We start from the raw sequence: 18,917 nt of genomic DNA, 5'->3' as shown, positions 1-18,917 counted from the left end.
CTGGGGTCATAGGGGTCAAAAACGTGATTTCAACTCAAAATGCTTCTTCTCCTACAGATTACGTATGACGGTGACCCCACTTGCACACATGCATTGCTATTACCCAGTGTCTATGGGGTCCTCACAGATTTGGGGTCAAAGGTCATTAAGGGGTCACTTCCGGTATAAAACGAAAAACCTTCAAAATTTTTTATTTGCTAAGAAAAACATAGGACAGTAACGGTATGTTCACACATAAATTGTAGTTACCCTGTGTATATGTGGTATTTTTTTATTTAGGGTCAAAGGTCATTAAGGGGCCACTTCCGGTACAAAACGAAATACCTTTAAAATGCTTCTTCTCCATCAAATTACGTAGGACAGTGACACCACTTGCACACATGCATTGTTATTACCCAGTGTATATGGGGTCCTCACAGATTTGGGGTCAAAGGTCATTAAGGGGTCACTTCCGGTATAAAACGAAAAACCTTCAATTTTTTTTATTTGCTAAGAAAAACATAGGACAGTAACGGTATGTTCACACATGAATTGTGGGTACCCAATTCATATGTGGTATTTTTTATTTGGGGTCAAATGTCATTAAGGGGTCACTTCCGGTCTGAGACGAAAAACCTTCAAAATGCCCCTTCTGCCACAAGTAACATAGCAAAGTGGTGCCACATGCACCCATGCATTGACATTAGCCAATGTCTATGGCCGTTTTCATATATTTTGGGGTCAAAGGTCATTAGGGGTAACAACACGGCTGTGTTCGTGGGTTAGACCACAGCTTAGTCTAGTTCTTCTTCTTTCTGTCAACATTCATTATTTGACCGATTATGACCAAACTTGCGCACAAGCTCAACTACCCCAGCCATTACATATGACATGACCCATTTGGGGTCAAACGTCACGCATGGGTAATTTTGGCTAAAAATGTGATTTTTACCAAAAATGCTTCTTCTCCTACAGATTACATGGTAGAGTATCGAGATTTGGACATTTACCTTGGCTATAGCCGGGGCCTATGGGTACTCACAGATTTGGGGTCAAAAGGTCATTAAGGGGTATTTCCGGCACATAACCAAATACCTTCAAAATGCTTCTTTTCCTACAGATTCTATGGTACAGAGATGCGACTGACACATATGCATTGAAATTAGTTGGTGTCTATGGGGTCCTCACAGATTTTGAGTTCAAGGTCAAACAGGGACAAAAATGGTTGATTACTGAAAATCACTTTAAAATTCAATATTTTCTGCATATTACGTGCTGTGATCATCAGAATAATGCCAAAAGGGCTCTAGCATTATGTTCATATACGATTGTAATCAGATTTGGCTTAAACATGGAGGAGGGTCTGTTTTGGGGTCAAAAGGGTAAAATTCTAAAGTTTGTCCAATTTAAATGAAAATTAGTATATGTGATCTTGATATGATTCAAAATATATTGGAGGTCATTTCAAGGTCACTAGAGGTCAACGAAAGGTCAAAAGGGGTCAAATTCTAATATTTGTCCAATTTAGATGAAAATTAGTATATGTGATCTTGATATGATTCAAAATATATTGGAGGTCATTTCCAGGTCACCAGAGGTCAACTAAAGGTCAAAAGGGGTCAAATTACAAAGTTTATTCAATTTGAATGAAAATTAGTATATGTTATGTGGATATGATGCAAAATGTGGTGAAGGTCATTTCAAGGTCATCAGATGTCATTTCAAGGTCACGGCTAGACTTCGCAGCCTTACTAAGGATGCAATATATCTAGTTTTGTCTTGATTTATTTTTCTCATCCATTTTTGTCTGTCCCTTTTATTTTGTGTTTGGTGTAATTAGGCCACCCTTTAATTTAGTGCATAGGCACTATTGGGTTCTCGCCTGGTCTCTGACCGAATTGTTATAATTAAATTAAACATGAACAAGAAATAAATCATGAAAAAAGTGGGCCTTCAAGCCGACATTCACTAGGCCTATATTATTAAAGACAAAAGGGAGAGGAAAAAAGAAAAGAAAAACGAACTGAAAAATTCCACATCATCGATAACATGGGAATCGAACTCTCAACCTTCGGCACTGCACACCTTCGCTCTGTCCACTAAGCCATCGCAACTTGTTCGGGAAAGGGTATTCTTTTGCTATCTTATTTCTCGTTCAACGTGTTCAAGGATCTCACTCAACAGCAATCTTTTCAAAACTGCTTGTACTTCAGTTAAATGAGATGATACTACCTTCTTTGACGACTACAATATTTTGTTACACAATAGAGTATTTTGCATTTATAACCCACTTACTGCGCAATATTTTTTACCTCAAAAAAAGAATTAATATCTACCAAAAAACGTTTCAAAACGTAAAAAGGGGCCAAAGTTTAAAAAATCTTTCCTGTGTGGCTTTTCACCCTTTTTAAAACTTGGTCCCATTCAGTATAGTAGTAATTTCTACAATTAGGTTTAAGACTGTTCAAAAGCATAGGCTATGTATTATCAAAATCATTTGAAGGTTTATGTTTTATTATATTGCGTGTTCATAGAGAGTAGTAGAGTATTATATATACTTAGCAAATTGACTGTCTGTCAACTTGCATATAGGCCCTACATCTGTACATGAGGCGCAGAATCGCACAAGACGATGAAGAATTTAACAAAGTGAGTATTTGCTACTTTTGCTTAAATCAAAATACATTATAACGTCTTTACGGAAAAACTTCAATCACGCACGAACATTAATTCATTTACTCTACAAAATGAACAATGACAACTAAGAAAACAAACAAGTAGCCTAAAGATGACTTCATATGGGTCTTTAGAAACTTTCATAAATGGGACCAAGTTTAAAAAAGGGTGAAAAGCCACACAGGAAAGATTTTTAAACTTTGGCCCCTTTTACGTTTTGAAACGTTTTTGGTAGATACTAGTTAGGCCTATTATCGGACAAAGGAATATCAAAACATACTTTGCATCCCGGCTTGGTGCCCAGGGTTCACAAATTTGCTCTCAAACTTTTTTATACTGGACCCATTCAGATCCCATTTAGCTAAAATTTGTTTGTTCCAATTTGATTTTTGTGGGTCCAAATTGCACGTATGGGCATCTGACACTAGTGGAAATTTAGGATGAGAATTCTTTCAAAACGATGAGAATTGGACAAAAGTATGAGAATTTACAATTTTCTCATTTCTATAAAACTTTCTCATCCAAATGAATGAGAAATACTAATTAACCTGTCAACAACTTGTCACAAATGATTGTTTGACACCGAAATTAATGTGAGCTTCATTTTCTAATACAAAATTATTATGATTACTTTGTTTTGATGCAAAAGACATACATTATGTTATTTATATCGAAATAGGTGTGTATAAAATGTAAGTAAGCCATAACCAGTATAGTGAGACATTGTTAATTTATCGCACAGATTTCATAATGAATTAAAATTAAAAAAAAATTAAAATCGATAAACCTGCCGTCGTAGGTGTTATCTGAAATTTCAAAAGGGGATAAATGAAAAAAAAAACGTCGCCAAGAGATTCGAACTCAACACCTCCTAATCACAATCCCAGTACCGAATCCACTACACTGCAGGAGAACCGTAGTTAGTCGTGCTAATTTATTTATAATATGTATAACAAGAATGACGCAATAACGCTCTACCAACATGATATGTGACCGTACAGCACGAATGAGCCGTAAATGTCCTCAATTGTATTCTGAGTTACAGTGTAAAAATGAGCATAAGGTCATATTCACCAAATTGAAATACCTATGAATATGACCTTCATGCCCATTTTACACTGTAACTCAGAATACAATTGAGGACATTTACGGCTCATTCGTGCTGTACGGTCACATATAACTTGAAAGGTAATATATATTTATTTTATATAAATGGTAGACCGTGGCAATTTGCCTTAAATGGAGGAATAATAACCTATAAACATATCGCACACAAAAAAGTGTGTAAAGTGACCGTGTATATTCAAAATATATTTTAGATAAAATGCCGTATACGATCAAAACATGAGTTTTAAGGAATGAATTCATTCTGTACGAAGATCAATAGCACAATGTAGTAGCAATGAATACGCTAAAATCAAGAGTGATTGTAACCTTCTCCCAGTGGCATGTCGTTAGATGCTTCGTTTATTGCCCCAAAGATTATAAGTTCGAATCCATGTAAAATATCTTTTTTCCTCTTTCATTTCTTTTCTGTCTATTTTTTCTTTTCTTTCTTTCTTTCTTTCTTTCTTTCTTTCTTTCTTTCTTTCTTTCTTTCTTTCTTTCTTTTTTCTTTTTTCTTTCTTTCTTTCTTTCTTTCTTTCTTTCTTTCTTTCTTTCTTTCTTTCTTTCTTTCTTTCTTTCTTTCTTTCTTTCTTTCTTTCTTTCTTTCTTTCTTTCTTTTTTTTTCTCTTTCTTTTTTTCTTTCGGTCTTTCTTTCTGTCTATCCTTTTTTCTTCATATTGACAATTTACATTTCGTCTGTATAGGTATCATGATACTCTATGTACTGCTGGCTATCTTAGGCCTAATAAATTGCATATGCATATTTCGCACCCTCGGTTCAATAAAGCCGTTCATATGAAGTTCCCAATAGGATATTTTATTTGTATAATTTCCAACCTATTTAATTTTTGAATCCCCTCCTCCCCCCGACCCCACCAATCAATGTTGGGGCAAACATAGAGCACATTAAAACAATGCGGCGTTTGTTATACAACATTGAATAAGGGGAGCGGGGAGAGTCATCAAACTATGGAAGCATCCCAGCAAATTATACTCATTGTAGTTATATATAGCACGCAAGGATGACGGTTGAAACTTAAATTCCTCATTTAAAACAATGTGACAGGTGGTTGACACATTAATTAACATTCTCATTCATTTGGATGAGAACATTTTAAATTCTCATACTTTTGTCCAATTCTCATCGCTTTGAAAGGATTCTCATTATACATTTTCTACTAGTGTGACTTTAGAAACACCCGGAAATGTATTTTTAGTACTGGTGTACACGATAGATATTGAAGTATGCCGAATTCGACACCCAAAACTTACTAAAGGTGAGCCAAATTACTGGGTAAAAGACGACTTACCGCGATCGACCTGCTTCATAAAGAACTACAATTAATTAATTACTACCTTATAACATGCACAACTAATCATCTAATTATTTGGTTATTTTGTCATTTTTGCTCAGTTGAAAATTCACCTTCCGCGAAAAGATATTTTCGCGATGAAGGAAATGACCATGTTTTGTTGACATTTATTGTAACATAATATTTGCACGATCCAATTTTTTTTTGCAAGTCAACCTCTTCTACAGTTACTCTCGTATCGCTGATCAAATATAATGTGCATGAAATAGCAATGGGGTGTACCCACACTATGCATCATGTTGCAGCGATTTTAGTAATTGTATGTAATTTATGAATGAAAAGTTATTAAAAAAATATGCTGGGAGCCGGGTTATCGCACAATGGCGATGGGAATTTTTCAACAGATGTGCCAGAAATAACACCCTAAATGGCGATGATCGATGCTCAAAATTGATACCCTTTATGGCGAAATACTGGGAAATCAACCCCTTATTTGCAAAAACGTCGTCGACGCCTGATGGCCACAATCCGACCCTTTTTCGACGTTTTTATTAACGCGGATGTGTAGGCCTATGTAAGGGTGGTGGACATTGGTAATAGAAATAAAGATGCGGTAGGCCACTGGTTTACATAAAAGTTCTGGCAACAACAGGAATTGGTTTGGTAGTGATGTATTTCTTCTTACAGAATGTCTTACAAAAAAGTAAGACTCCCGCATCAACATTCTGCACTGTTACACGTAGGCTTCATGATATGTGACTGACCCCTTCCCCCGGGCATAAACTTGGCGCATTGTTTCAATAACAAATGTTATTGTGAACGACTCGCGGCGGCGTCCTGTTCAACCCCCCCTTTTTTTTTTTAAATTAAAGAATCTGAATTGCCTTTGTTTTGTATTTTGTTTGCTTATTACGGATAAAGTTTGATTTCTGTTGTTAATCATGCAAATAAAATACAGATGAGAGATATCAATCAGTTTTATAAACGATTTTTACTTCTTTTTCATTTTTTAAGTCACACGTATATCACATGCCGACGCTTGTCCCAGGTTCGAACCTCACCCAAGCCTTTTCTCACGCTTTTTTTTTTTTTTTTCTTTTCGTTTCTACATTTTCCCAGCTGGTGTTTTTGAATCATCTTATACTGGTCAGAAACCCGTATTTCATTTTTTTTTATTTTATTGAAGGGTATTTGGGGGGAGAATAGGAGATTATGCAATTTTGTCAGTTTGTTAGGCCTACATTCTGTCAGTCATTCCTAATTAGAGCTTTTAAAGCGCAATATTCCGTTTTCTGATTTGCTATGATGAGAAAAAACACATACCGGTACGATACCTACTGATGATCCTAGATTATCATATTTTGGGGAAAAGCTTCCTCCCCCATTAAGAAACACTCTCCCCTCATCATCACTACCCCTATTCATATAGATAGGCTATACAAAAGCAGTCATACTTTGATGATGACTTGTTTTTCACCAAAAGACCGAAAGCAAATCTGATCATGGAGCGCGAGATTTAAATGTTAACCAGCCAACCGTCACACGCGCGAGATTTAAATATTAACCAAAGGCAAAACTGTGCGAGGAATAAAGGTTCAAAAAAGAAATAAAGAGGCAGTGGACAGAGGTGAAAACGGTCTATATCGTTGCATCTATGTGGGGAGTGTTGGATATCGTAAATATTATGCACTTACTATTTCTGGTGAACGGCGAATCGGTCAATCAGTACTAAGTAGTCTTGGGCGGTACATAATCTTCGGTAATATATCACATCTCCTTCCTCCTTATCTTTCCAAAACGATGAATACAAATTGCGTAAAACTTCTTAATGTCTTAACATGAAAAAACGTGCATAACTCCAAACAGTTGAACTTTTAAAACGTATATTACATAATTCTTCTGTGACATTGTTACAGCTCTTCAATTAGTCTCCGCGGAGGCTGTGTATTCCTCTGTGAGCGACGTGGCACCGATGATGGACTTGACCGTGCATTTCTTTGAGCTGCTGCTTCCGGAACAGTTCCGTGAGATACTATCGCTGGACTTGGAGCATTTACATCTACCGGTGTCTTGTCACTAGTGCTCTCACTTGGGGACGGAAGATTTGGACTTGTTTCTCTTACATGAAATGGCGTTAGTGGCAAATCACTCTCTGTAGCTGGTAGCAAATGGCTTTGAGTAGCCTGTCGTGATGGCATCACCTCTGTACGCTCTGCCACGATACCAGGCCACCAAGTTTCCTCTTTGCGAAGATCTTTGACCACAACATAATCTCCAGGGAAGAACTCTCTGTATTTGGTACCGACGTCATGTGCTGATTTCTGTGCACTCTGCTTATTTGTCACTGCATCTTGTAAATTGGGCCGTACTAATGACAAACGTGTGCGAATCTCTCTGCCCAGAAATAAACTGGCTGGTGTGCTACCAGTGGTTGCATGCTTTGTTGCTCTGTAGATCATCAAGAAGTTATCTAGCCTTTGTTGCAATTTTTGGTTACTATCCTTAGATGAACTTAGACTCCTCTTGAAAGACTGCACCATACGCTCTGCAGCACTCATTACTTGACGGCTGATATGGCGCTACTCTAACACTCTTCACACCATGAACTTTCAGAAAATGCTGAAACTCCTCACTTCGGAACTGTGGACCATTGTCACTGACTATTTGTAGCGGAAATCCATATCTGCTGAAAAAATCTTTCAGCACTTTAATAGGCCCCATGTCACAGGGGAAGTTGCCCAAATTCGTCCAAAATTGTCAAAAATGACCAAAGTTGCGCAAAATTGTGCAAAACCGCTCAAAGTTGTCATTTGACTTTGCAAAATTTTTGACAATTTTGTGCAACTTTGCATTAACTAACCCTAATCCTCCCAGGCCATTTTGGAATTATTTTACTGGTTTTATACCAGTTGATTCAATTCATATATTAGAGCATTATGTTTTTGTATAAGGATGTCAAGTACTATATCAATGGAAAGTATATAGAACATAAAGTGAGATGAAAAAAAGAAAATTGATATATCGTTCTCAATATGCAAATTAGGCTCATGAATATTTAATGAGTTTACATTAAAATATAACAGAAAATAAGAATCTGTAACAATAAAGGTATTAAAAAGCTAAATATAAGTTATCATTTAGGTTTTTTTATTCAAATTTATCATCCCAGATTTCTTCTATGTGATTAAGGGATCTAAAATGAGCGTTTATTGCGTTTCGACAGTATTTTTTGTGGAACATGAGAGCACCTCAGACCTATCGAATTGCATTCTGAATACGAAGCATGTCTTTTTGATATCAAATAATTTTCATTTTTTGAAAATCACAATATAATACAAATTTTATGACAAATTATAAAAATTTGATATTTTTCAAATTTTTGATATATAACAGTACTCAAAGTAAATTATATAAATCTAATGACATATTCTTAAAGTGTATGTAGCAGGGAGGAAAAGCCGTCGGTCAATTGAAAATTTTGACCTTTCATATTGAAGATATGGATTTTTTCCCAAAAAGACCTAATTTTTTTGGGTGTTTTGGGAAAAAAAAAATCCATATCTTCAATACGAAAGGTCAAAATTTTCAATTGATCGTCGGCATTTCATCCCACCTACATACACTTAAAGTATAAATCATCAGATTTATAAAGTTTACTTCAAGTACTGTTAAACATCAAAAATATCAATTTTAATGATTTGCCATAAAATGTGTATTAAATTGCGAATTTCAAAAATCAAAATTATTTGATATCAGAATGACATTCTTCGTATTCAGAATGCAATTCGATATGTCTGATGTGCTCTAATGTCCCACAATAAATACTGTCCAAACGTTCATACCCCAGCCCTTAAATGGAGTCCAGATGATTTCAAAACATTTGACGAGGTAGAATTTAATTAATTTTTAAATTTGCATTTTTTGGATAGGGGGGTCTAAAAAATCTCAAAATGTTCCAAAACACTGAAAAAAACACAAAGTGTTGGTTCTTTTCACATATCTATGCATTGTATTTATATATACTGATTATATCATGCCAAAAATCATAACAGTGAAGCACCTAATTAGGAGAAATTAATTAATTAGTCCCCAAAAGGGTAAAAATATTCAAAATTATGAGTTTTTGGCAGTTTATTGGCCACAAATTGCTTATATATTTAAATTTTGAAACATACAAGGTACAATTGTTCATCAAACAATCATTTAGACCAATATATTAAATAAATAGAGCAACTTATACACAGGAGAACCCTAAAAGCCCTAAGAAATCAACTACTTCCGGTCTAAGGTCAACCGAGGTCACGACTGTTTACATCTCAATAAATGCCCCTTAGGACCCAAATATCCCACAAAAATATATAAAAACCCATTAATTATGATCTTTATTGATAAATTAGTTCTTGTACATTCCTATTAGCACAAAAATACCTAAGTTTATACTATAAAGTGGACAAATGTGCAACAAACTGGACGCTGCTATATCAGACTTTCCAAAACATGGGAAAAGAAAACCCAGGAAGGCGATGTACTAAATGCAATTGACATGAGAGTTGAGTCTCCAATAACAGTGATGCAAGTCAGGGGGCCATTTATACATTTCGAGGACACCAGTTGACATATTTATATTGCATGTGTAGGCAGGTACGGGGGGGGGGTATTTTTGGGTTGGTTTTAGGGTTTAAAATCTCCTGGGGTGAGTCAGCAAAACCAGCAGCAACTTGACGTATTTTTATGAGAAGTTTACACAACTTTGGGCAACTTTGCATAACTATGGGCAGCTTTGCGCAACATTACAATTTTTTTTGGAAACTTAATGCAACTTTCCGCAACTTTGTAAAATGTTTCGGCAACTTAATGCAACTTTGCGCAACTTTGCAAAATGTTTAGGCAACATAATGCGATTTTGGATAACTTTGCAAAATATTTAGGCAACTTAAAGCAACTTTGCGCAACTTTGCAAAATATTTAGGCAACTTAAAGCATGCAACTTTGCGCAACTTTGCAAAATATTTAGGCAACTTAATGCAACTTTGCAAAATATTTAAGCAACTTAAAGCAACTTTGCAAAATATTTAGCCAACTTACTGCAACTTTGGTCATTTTTGACAATTTTGGACGAAGTTGAGCAACTTCCCCTGTGACATGGGGCCTAGAAGAAGAGGAGGACGAAGAAGAAGAAGAGGAGGAGGAGGAAGAAGAAGAAGAAGACGACAACGACGACGACGAAGAAGAAAGACGAGAAGCAGAAAAAGGGAAATAATGAGGAAAACCAAATAGTTTTTCCTTCACCTTTCTGTTAATACTGATCACTCAATCCATTCACCCATGCAACATGTGCAACCATCATTTAGTGCAAAACAATGATTCGTTAAAATCAATTTGATAAATGAGATTTTCTTTGACTTATTTAATCAGAATTTGATTCAAAATCACAAATCCCCAGAAATACTAGGGGAGGCTGGGGAGCTAGGACCACCTCCTTTGCATCCCCCAGAACCAAACCAAATCAACTTTTTTCGGTTCCGGAGATGACCCCAAAACTTCATAATCAGAATGGTCGCCAAATGCAGGTAATCACTATAAATGACCATATATGAATACTATTTCCTGAACCAAACTAACGTCTACTTAGCTTAATTAAAGAGCGCAGCATAAATTCAAGTTGATATTAAAAAGTTCCAAGAGTCAGTGTATTTTCAAAATGGTGCGCCAAATGGCGGCCAAATAATGAAAAAAGACTTAGTTATTAGAATGATCGACACCGCGGATCCAACCACCCATGTATAGGTTTCAAACTGTTCCTTGATCGTTGGTAGTAAGACACTGAAACTCTTGACAGCACCTACTTCTAGAAAGAGTGAGAAGGTAACTATGCCTAGGACGACCCAAGAGGTAGTGTTGTCTTTACTTTTAGTCATTATTATAGTAATATGGATGGAATCATATTTAGCGTTAGTCATATGTTAATCACGCATACATACCACGGAATAGTACATGTATTACAGCGAGTATCGTCTGCGCCCTTAAGGTCAGTAACAACTTTCAACTGTTGTGATTTGGTCGTTCACAGCATCCTTGGAATAGTAGTGAGCTTTTACAAAAATTGCATTGATCATTTCATAGTGAGCTTGTAGAAGAATTCAAATATCACAGATATACTTTTGTAGGACCTATGGTTCTTGAGTTATGCTGTAAATAGGGCTGAAACAATATCACCTCTGTAAAACTCATTAACAACAATAAGTCAAGCAAGTTTTCAAAGTATATGATTTGTAGACTGAACTTCTGCAAAACATCAAGTGTTATTTTTTTAATAATATATTTATTTAACAATGGAAGTCCATATTTTTGGCCGCCTCGATCAGCAGTACTTAATCAACCCTTACTAGAGTATTTGCCAAATGCATATCAAAAGCATAATCTTCAACGTCTAGTGGATATCTATTCAAAACCACTCTGCCATTAAAAGCCTCTGGTCAATGGTCAAAGTGAACGTGTGAATCGATAGAGTAGCAGTGAACAAAAATACTTTAAGGTTAGCAACTATTTTAAACTCGTGCGATTTGGTAGTTCATAGCATCTTAGTGAGCTTTGGCAAAAATTGCATTGATCATTTTATAGCGAGTGTAGAGAAGAATTCAAGTATCACAGATATACTTTTGTAGGTCATGTAGTTCTTGAGTTATACATACAAAAGTTTCTTAGGACGCAATTCGCCAAAGCAACATTGCGTTTACAAAAATAACATGAGCAAAATACATAAGCAATAACAACCAGAAAGTCAGAACAAGTGTGTTTTTAAGAGTTTCTTGAAAGTGATTGTAGATGAGGCTCCCTGATGTGTTGTGGTAGACCATTCCATGCTTTGGCAGCAACAACAGGAAACCTGTGTTCTCCAGCAACAGAGTTGAATCTGTCAATTGCAAGACGTGAAGGATCATTTGAAGATCTGAGTGGGCGAACAGTAACATAATAAGAGAACATTTGAGCAATATAAGCAGGTGATTGATCATGAAGTGCCTTGTACACAAGAAGCAAGATCTTAAAAGTTACTCTGTGTGCCACAGGGAGCCAGTGCAGTTTTGATATTAATGGCGCAGCTTCAGTTCGACGACCAACAGCATATATAACACGCGCTGCACTGTTCTGTAGGCGTTGCAAACGGCTCATATTCTTAGATGACAGGCGAGTATAAAGCGCGTTGCAGTAATCAAGGCGTGAAATGACCAAAGCACGAACTGTGCGATGACATGTGTCTGAATCAATAAATCTCCGGATTCGCCAGATATTTCTGATGTGGAATAAAATACAGCGGCGAAGGTTGTCAATGTGAGAATTGAGTGACATTGTGCTATCAAAATAGACACCGAGGTTTCTGACGAGATGGCGTGATCTTTGATGAACCAATAGTGAGTTCAATGTCAGCTAACTGAAGATGCCTGATGTTGTAGGCAGAACCAGCGACAAAAAACTCGGTTTTAGCATCATTGAGTTTCAAATAGTTCACAGTTAAGGCTCTAATTTCTGATATGCAACTTGAGATTTTGTCAAGAGCATTTTGCTTGTCACCAGGAATCCGAGGATTAAAAGATACATATAATTGACAGTCATCTGCATAAATGTGGTAGTTGATTCCATGCTTCTGAACAATGTCACCTATCGGAACAGTGTATGCAGAAAAGAGAAGGGGACCCAGGACCGATCCTTGGGGTACGCCAAAATGCATTGAAACAGGGTCAGAGAGTTGACCATTTATGCTGACCTGAGAAGTCCAACCCTTAAGGTAAGATTGCACCCATGTACATGCAGAACCAGTGATAGCAAAACGATTCTGCAAGCGGTTCAGAATGATTGCATGGTCCACCGTATCAAACGCTGAACTTAGATCCAGGAGTACCACAAAGGTAACTCTCTTTGAGTCGATGTGATTGATGATGTCGTCGCTCACTTTGATCAAAGCACTTTCTGTGCAGTTATGTTGTAAAGAGGGCTGAAACAACGACACTTTTGTTAAATGTACATAACTCATTAACAACAATAAATCAAGCAAGTTTTCAAAGTATATGATTTGTAGAATGAACTTTTGCAAAACAAAAAGTGTTATTTTCCAATAATATCTTGATTTAGATAATACTGTGATTGTTTTTTTTTTGTGTCAAAACCTTAAGTGTTCCCTTCATCCAATAAGACATTTTTTTAATATCGAACGAAAGCTAACACTTCCCCCTAAAACACTTTTTCTCATTAGGTCAACAGATAACACAATTCAATGTAGGCGAATGTGGTAAATTTGTTGAAAACAACCTATCCCAGCACAATTTTTGACCAAAATGTACGTTTTAAACGTCAAAACCTCAAGTGTTTCTTACAATATTTGTCAAATTTTATGTCATTAAATGAAAGAGCACACTTATTGTCCATATACTAGCCTTATTAGAATGAGTAATGGCCAATTCTCTTTAAATTGGAAATCTTGTGCAAAAAGTAACTATTTTCGCCTGTTTTGTTATACGGTTGTAAATTCAATGAACTATGACTTTGCTAAAGAGCGCTTACAAATTTATATGCTTTTGACACCACTTGGGGGGGCGATGGTCATGCCTTCTTGGCATTTTGAGATATAAATATTGACCCAGGTCTTGTGAGGACTGTTACCCCGGTGTGTAAATTATTATTTTTATATTCTTTACTTTTGACACCACTCGTGGGGGATACCTTCTTGGCAAGTTGGCATTTCGAGATATGAAAAGGACCCATATGAATATTGACCCGGGATGAGTGTCAATCCCGGGTGAAATATGTTTTTATTATATTCTTTACTTTTTTCTCTTTCATTTGACACCACTTGGGGGTGCCATACCTTCTTGGCATTTGGAGATTTGGACCATTTTAGACCAAAATGTTAGTCAGAGTAACTTAGTATTAACTAGTAAGCTAGTAACATGGCTGGTACCATTTCATGGTCCGGCAAAAATCATTTCCTTACCATGGTTAACAAAGTTATTCCTTTTATGTTATTCCACCATTGGATGTAGTGTCACATTTACCTTGTAACACAGTTGATTTTTGGAGCCATCATTTGGTTCCCTGCTAATCAATCGGAACGGGAACACATTTACCCGTTTTTATGTCATATCAAATCAGTTAGAGTTTCTGAAAACCTGGCTACGTCACTTACGAAAGTTGCCGTTCAAATACAATTAAAAAAAGCATCTGGATCATAGGGCATCTGGATAATAGATCGAATAGAAAAAAAATAGGCGCTTTGAAGGGATAAAGCATGTAGCTCATGGGTTTAAGCTTGAAGTTGAGATACTACAATATCATGGCATAAAGAAGAATATCTTCTTTTGGTGATTATTCCTATATGTGTACACTTTAAATACAGGGTGTCCCAGAAAAAAATACCGAGTGAATAACATTGACGGTAAGTCGACATCAGAATCAAACAAATTAAAATGTAGCGCATAGCCTATTTTATTGTGCATCACAAACGAAAATTGTATTTTATTTGGTTGACTGGTTGCGAAGAAATTACCGATTACATAACGCGCGCATCAATGTAGTTCATTCCAAGTTTGATCAACAGGCGCTTTTTTCATTGTCACTCACCGCTTCCTAAAGTTTGTGCATCTCATTAAATTTAGTCCACATTATCTATTTTATAATCCGACGGTGTTATGTTATTCATGCTTTCACTGAAGATGAATAACAGTTTGTCCGAGAAAACTTTGATTTCTGCAATTAGAAAGAAGTTTTACAACTTTAATTCTTAATAGGTTGTGCAAATAATTATGTTATATTTTAACTTTTAACTTTAGCTAAGAATGACAATAATCAAGTGCTTACAGCTTTACGTGTGATTTTTGATACCATGCAACATTAATGATGAAGTTTTAAAAGATTTTAACTTTGCATTCCAATTTCTTGGAAATATTCCAAAAATATTAATGTGTGTAAGTAATTTTTTAAGCCAGCTGGAATTCTTTATGCAACATTTATATCAACATTAACGAAAAAAGATATTTACAAGTACCGAGTATCATCTTACATGCAAGATTTCGTTTTCAATATCGTGCATGTTTTAAAATTTGATCAAAACCCAATTAAATGTCTTGCAAGAAACAGATTGTTTAAAAAGAACGAAAAGGATTCCGAACAAAATATGAAGCCCATTGACAGTTAACCACTAGTACGCATTGTGTTAAATGATCTTTCTTTCAAACTTGGAATGAAGTGAAATGTCGCATGCGTTATGTAATCGCAATCAGTCAACCGATTCCAGTAAAATTAACGTCTAAGATGCAGAATAAGATGGGGTACACGCTGTTGTTTAGATTTTTGGATTCTGATGTCTATTTCTCGACTTACGTCCAAATTCATTCGCCAGGTAATTTTTTTCTGGGACACCCTGTATGTTGAGGATAAGTAGGTAAACCTAAAGTCACTCGTTGTCCGAAGCATTGCATTATTTTAATTTACCTTAGAATACAAAATACAAAGTGTGGTACAAAAGGAAAATCGGGAAAATCTCCTTTTTGGCAGAACTCCCCCACCACCCCACATAATCGCAAATTAACACGACAGCTTCATTCCAATTCAATTTATTTCATCCAAAACGGTCCTGTGATACACCTTCCCCAATCAAACACATTTGCATTTGATCATCTTCTACTCTTCCCTAGAAAAATCATTATAATATCAAATCTAAACACCATGCCATGGAATTCACCATTTCACGTCCAAGCTCACATTGGGCGCCCCATTCCTTTTTTAAAGGAATTTTTATTTAAATGACATACTACTGTATCACACCACTCCACGCCATACATAAATTCTCCCAGTCACATTTCCCCAATATGAAATTTAAAAAAGTAAAATTTAAATTTTGCTTCTTCTAAAATTTGGCAGAGGCGGGGTTCGAACTCACGGCGCCGCTTATAATGCTCTATGAGCCTAGCGCCTTAGACCACTCGACCACTTGTCTTCATGGAATTCATTTGAAACTTATTTGAAGATATAATCGCAACTTCAATATAGGCATACCACGTGACAAGCAAAAGCAGAAAACGTACCATATTTTGGAATTTTATTTGCCTAAATACATTAATGTGTATTAATAGCGCTCAATTGTTGTTAATCCGACCATAAACATGACTAGACTTAGCTGTGGTCTAAGACCACGAACACAGCCGTGTTTTGACCCCTTAATGACCTTTGACCCAAAAATATATGAAAACCCCATAGACATTGGCTAATGTCAATGTATGCGTGCATGTGGCATTACTTTGCCATGTTATTTGTGGCAGAAGGGGCATTTTGAAGGTTTTTCGTATCAGACCGGAAGTGACACCTTAATGACCTTTGACCCCAAATATGTGTACACCCCATAGACACTGGGTAATAACAATGCATGTGTGTAAGTGGCATCACTGCCCTACGTAATTTGTGGGAGAAGGTGCATTTTAAAAGTATTTCGTTTTATACCGGAAATGACCCCTTAATGACCTTTGACCCCAAATAAAAAAATACCATATACATTGGATAAACACAATTCATGTGTGAACATACCATCACTCTCCTATGTTTTTCTTGGCTAATAAAATTTTTTGAAGATATTTCGATTTATACCGGAAGTGAAACCTTAATGACCTTTGACCCCAAATCTGTGTACACCCCATAGACACTGGGTAACAGCAATGCATGTGTGTAAGTGGCATCACTGTCCTACGTAATTTGTGGGAGAAGATGCATTTTAAAGGTATTTCATTTTATACCGGAAATGACCCCTTAATGACCTTTGACCCCAAATAAAAAATACCATATATACATTGGGTAAACACAATTCATGTGTGAACATACCATCACTCTCCTATGGTTTTCTTAGCTAATAAAAATTGTTGAAGATATTTCAATTTATACCGGAAGTGACCCCTTAATGACCTTTGACCCAAAATCTGTGTACACCACATTGACACTGGGTAATAACAATGCATGTGTGCAAGTGGTGTCACTGTCCTACGCAATTTGTGGGAGAAGATGCATTTTAAAGGTATTTCGTTTTATACCGGAAGTGAACCCTTAATGACCTTTTGACCCCCAAATAAAAAAATACCACATATACATTGGGTAACTGCAACTCATATGTGAACATACCATTACTGTCCTATGTTTTCCTTAGCTAATAAAAAAGTTTGAAGGTATTCCGTTTTATGCCGGAAGTGACCCCTTAAGGACCTTTGACCCCAAATCTGTGTACACCACATAGACACTGGGTAATTGTAATGCATGTGTGCAAGTGGCGTCACTGTCCTACGTAATTTGTAGGAGAAGATGCATGTTGAGCTAAAATCACGTTTTTGACCCCTGTGACCCCTGCGTGACCTTTGACCCCACGAGTTTCATGTGACATGTAGGGGCACGGTCAATGATCATTGTGACTAAGTTAGGTCAAAATCGATGTAAGCATGTGAGTGCTAGAGCAAATTTAATGGTCGACAGAAGAAAGAAGAAAGAACTAGACTTAGCTGTGGTCTAAGACCACGAACACAGCCGTGTTGTGACCCCTTACTGACCTTTGACCCCAAAATATATGAAAACCCCATAGGCATTGGCTAATGTCAATGTATGCGTGCACGTGGCATTACTTTGCCATGTTATTTGTGGCAGAAGGACATTTTGAATGTTTTTCGTCTCAGACCGGAAGTGACCCTTTAATGACCTTTGACCCCAAATCTGTGTGTACACCCCATGGACACTGGGTAATAACAATGCATGTGTGTAAGTGGCATTACTGTCCTGCGTAATTTGTGGGAGAAGATGCATTTTAAAGGTATTTCGTTTTATACCGGAAATGACCCCTTAATGACCTTTGACCCCAAATAAAAAATACCATATATACATTGGTTAAAAACAATTCATGTGTGAACATACCATCACTGTCCTATGTTTTTCTTAGCTAATAAAATGTTTTGAAGATATTTCGATTTATACCGGAAGTGGCCCTTAATGACCTTTGACCCCAAATCTGTGTACACCACATTGACACTGGGTAATAACAATGCATGTGTGCAAGTGGTGTCACTGTCCTACGTAATTTGTGGGAGAAGATGCATTTTAAAGGTATTTCGTTTTATTCCGGAAGTGACCCCTTAATGACCTTTGACCCCAAACAAAAAAATACAACATTTACATTGGTTAAAAACAATTCATGTGTGAACATACCATCACTGTCCTATGTTTTTCTTAGCTAATAAAATGTTTTGAAGATATTTCGTTTTATACCGGAAGTGACCCTTTAATGACCTTTGACCCCAAATCTGTGTACACCATATAGACACTGGATAATAACAATGGATGTGTGCTAGTGACGTCACTGTCCTACGTAATTTGTAGGAGAAGATGCATTTTGAGTTGAAATCACGTTTTTGACCCCTATGACCCCAACGTGACCTTTGACCCCACAAGTTTCATGTGACATGTAGGGGCACAGTCAATGATCATTGTGACCAAGTTAGGTCAAAATCGATGTAAGCATGTGAGTGCTAGAGCAAATTTAATGGTTGACAGAAAGAAAGAAGAAAGAAGAAGAAGAACCTGTAAGAAAAAGACACAGCCGTGACTAACGTCACGGCTGTGTAAAGAAAGAAAGAAAGAAGAACCTGTAAGAAAAAAGACACAGCCGTGACTAACGTCACGGCTGTGTAATAAATGCGCGTCTATATGGACAATACATGATATCGATTTTGACACGTGCTCTCACGGTGTCAGTACATTTCCATGGTCAGTAAAATACTATAGAGGAACCTACCATTTTTCTTGTATACACGTTCGATGTTTTTA

At 36.5% G+C, this 18,917-nt stretch overlaps 1 protein-coding gene across 1 annotated transcript in view; it reads right to left on the bottom strand.

The window, feature by feature from the left end:
• The window catches only part of LOC140157537 (uncharacterized), a 281,356-nt gene that overhangs the window by 47,956 nt on the left and 214,483 nt on the right, over positions 1-18,917 (bottom strand). The gene's annotated exons all lie outside the window — the stretch shown is intronic.

The sequence above is a fragment of the Amphiura filiformis genome, chromosome 7, assembly GCF_039555335.1.
Source record: "Amphiura filiformis chromosome 7, Afil_fr2py, whole genome shotgun sequence".
NCBI lineage: Eukaryota > Metazoa > Echinodermata > Ophiuroidea > Amphilepidida > Amphiuridae > Amphiura > Amphiura filiformis.
This window is presented reverse-complemented; position numbering and strand designations above follow the sequence as displayed.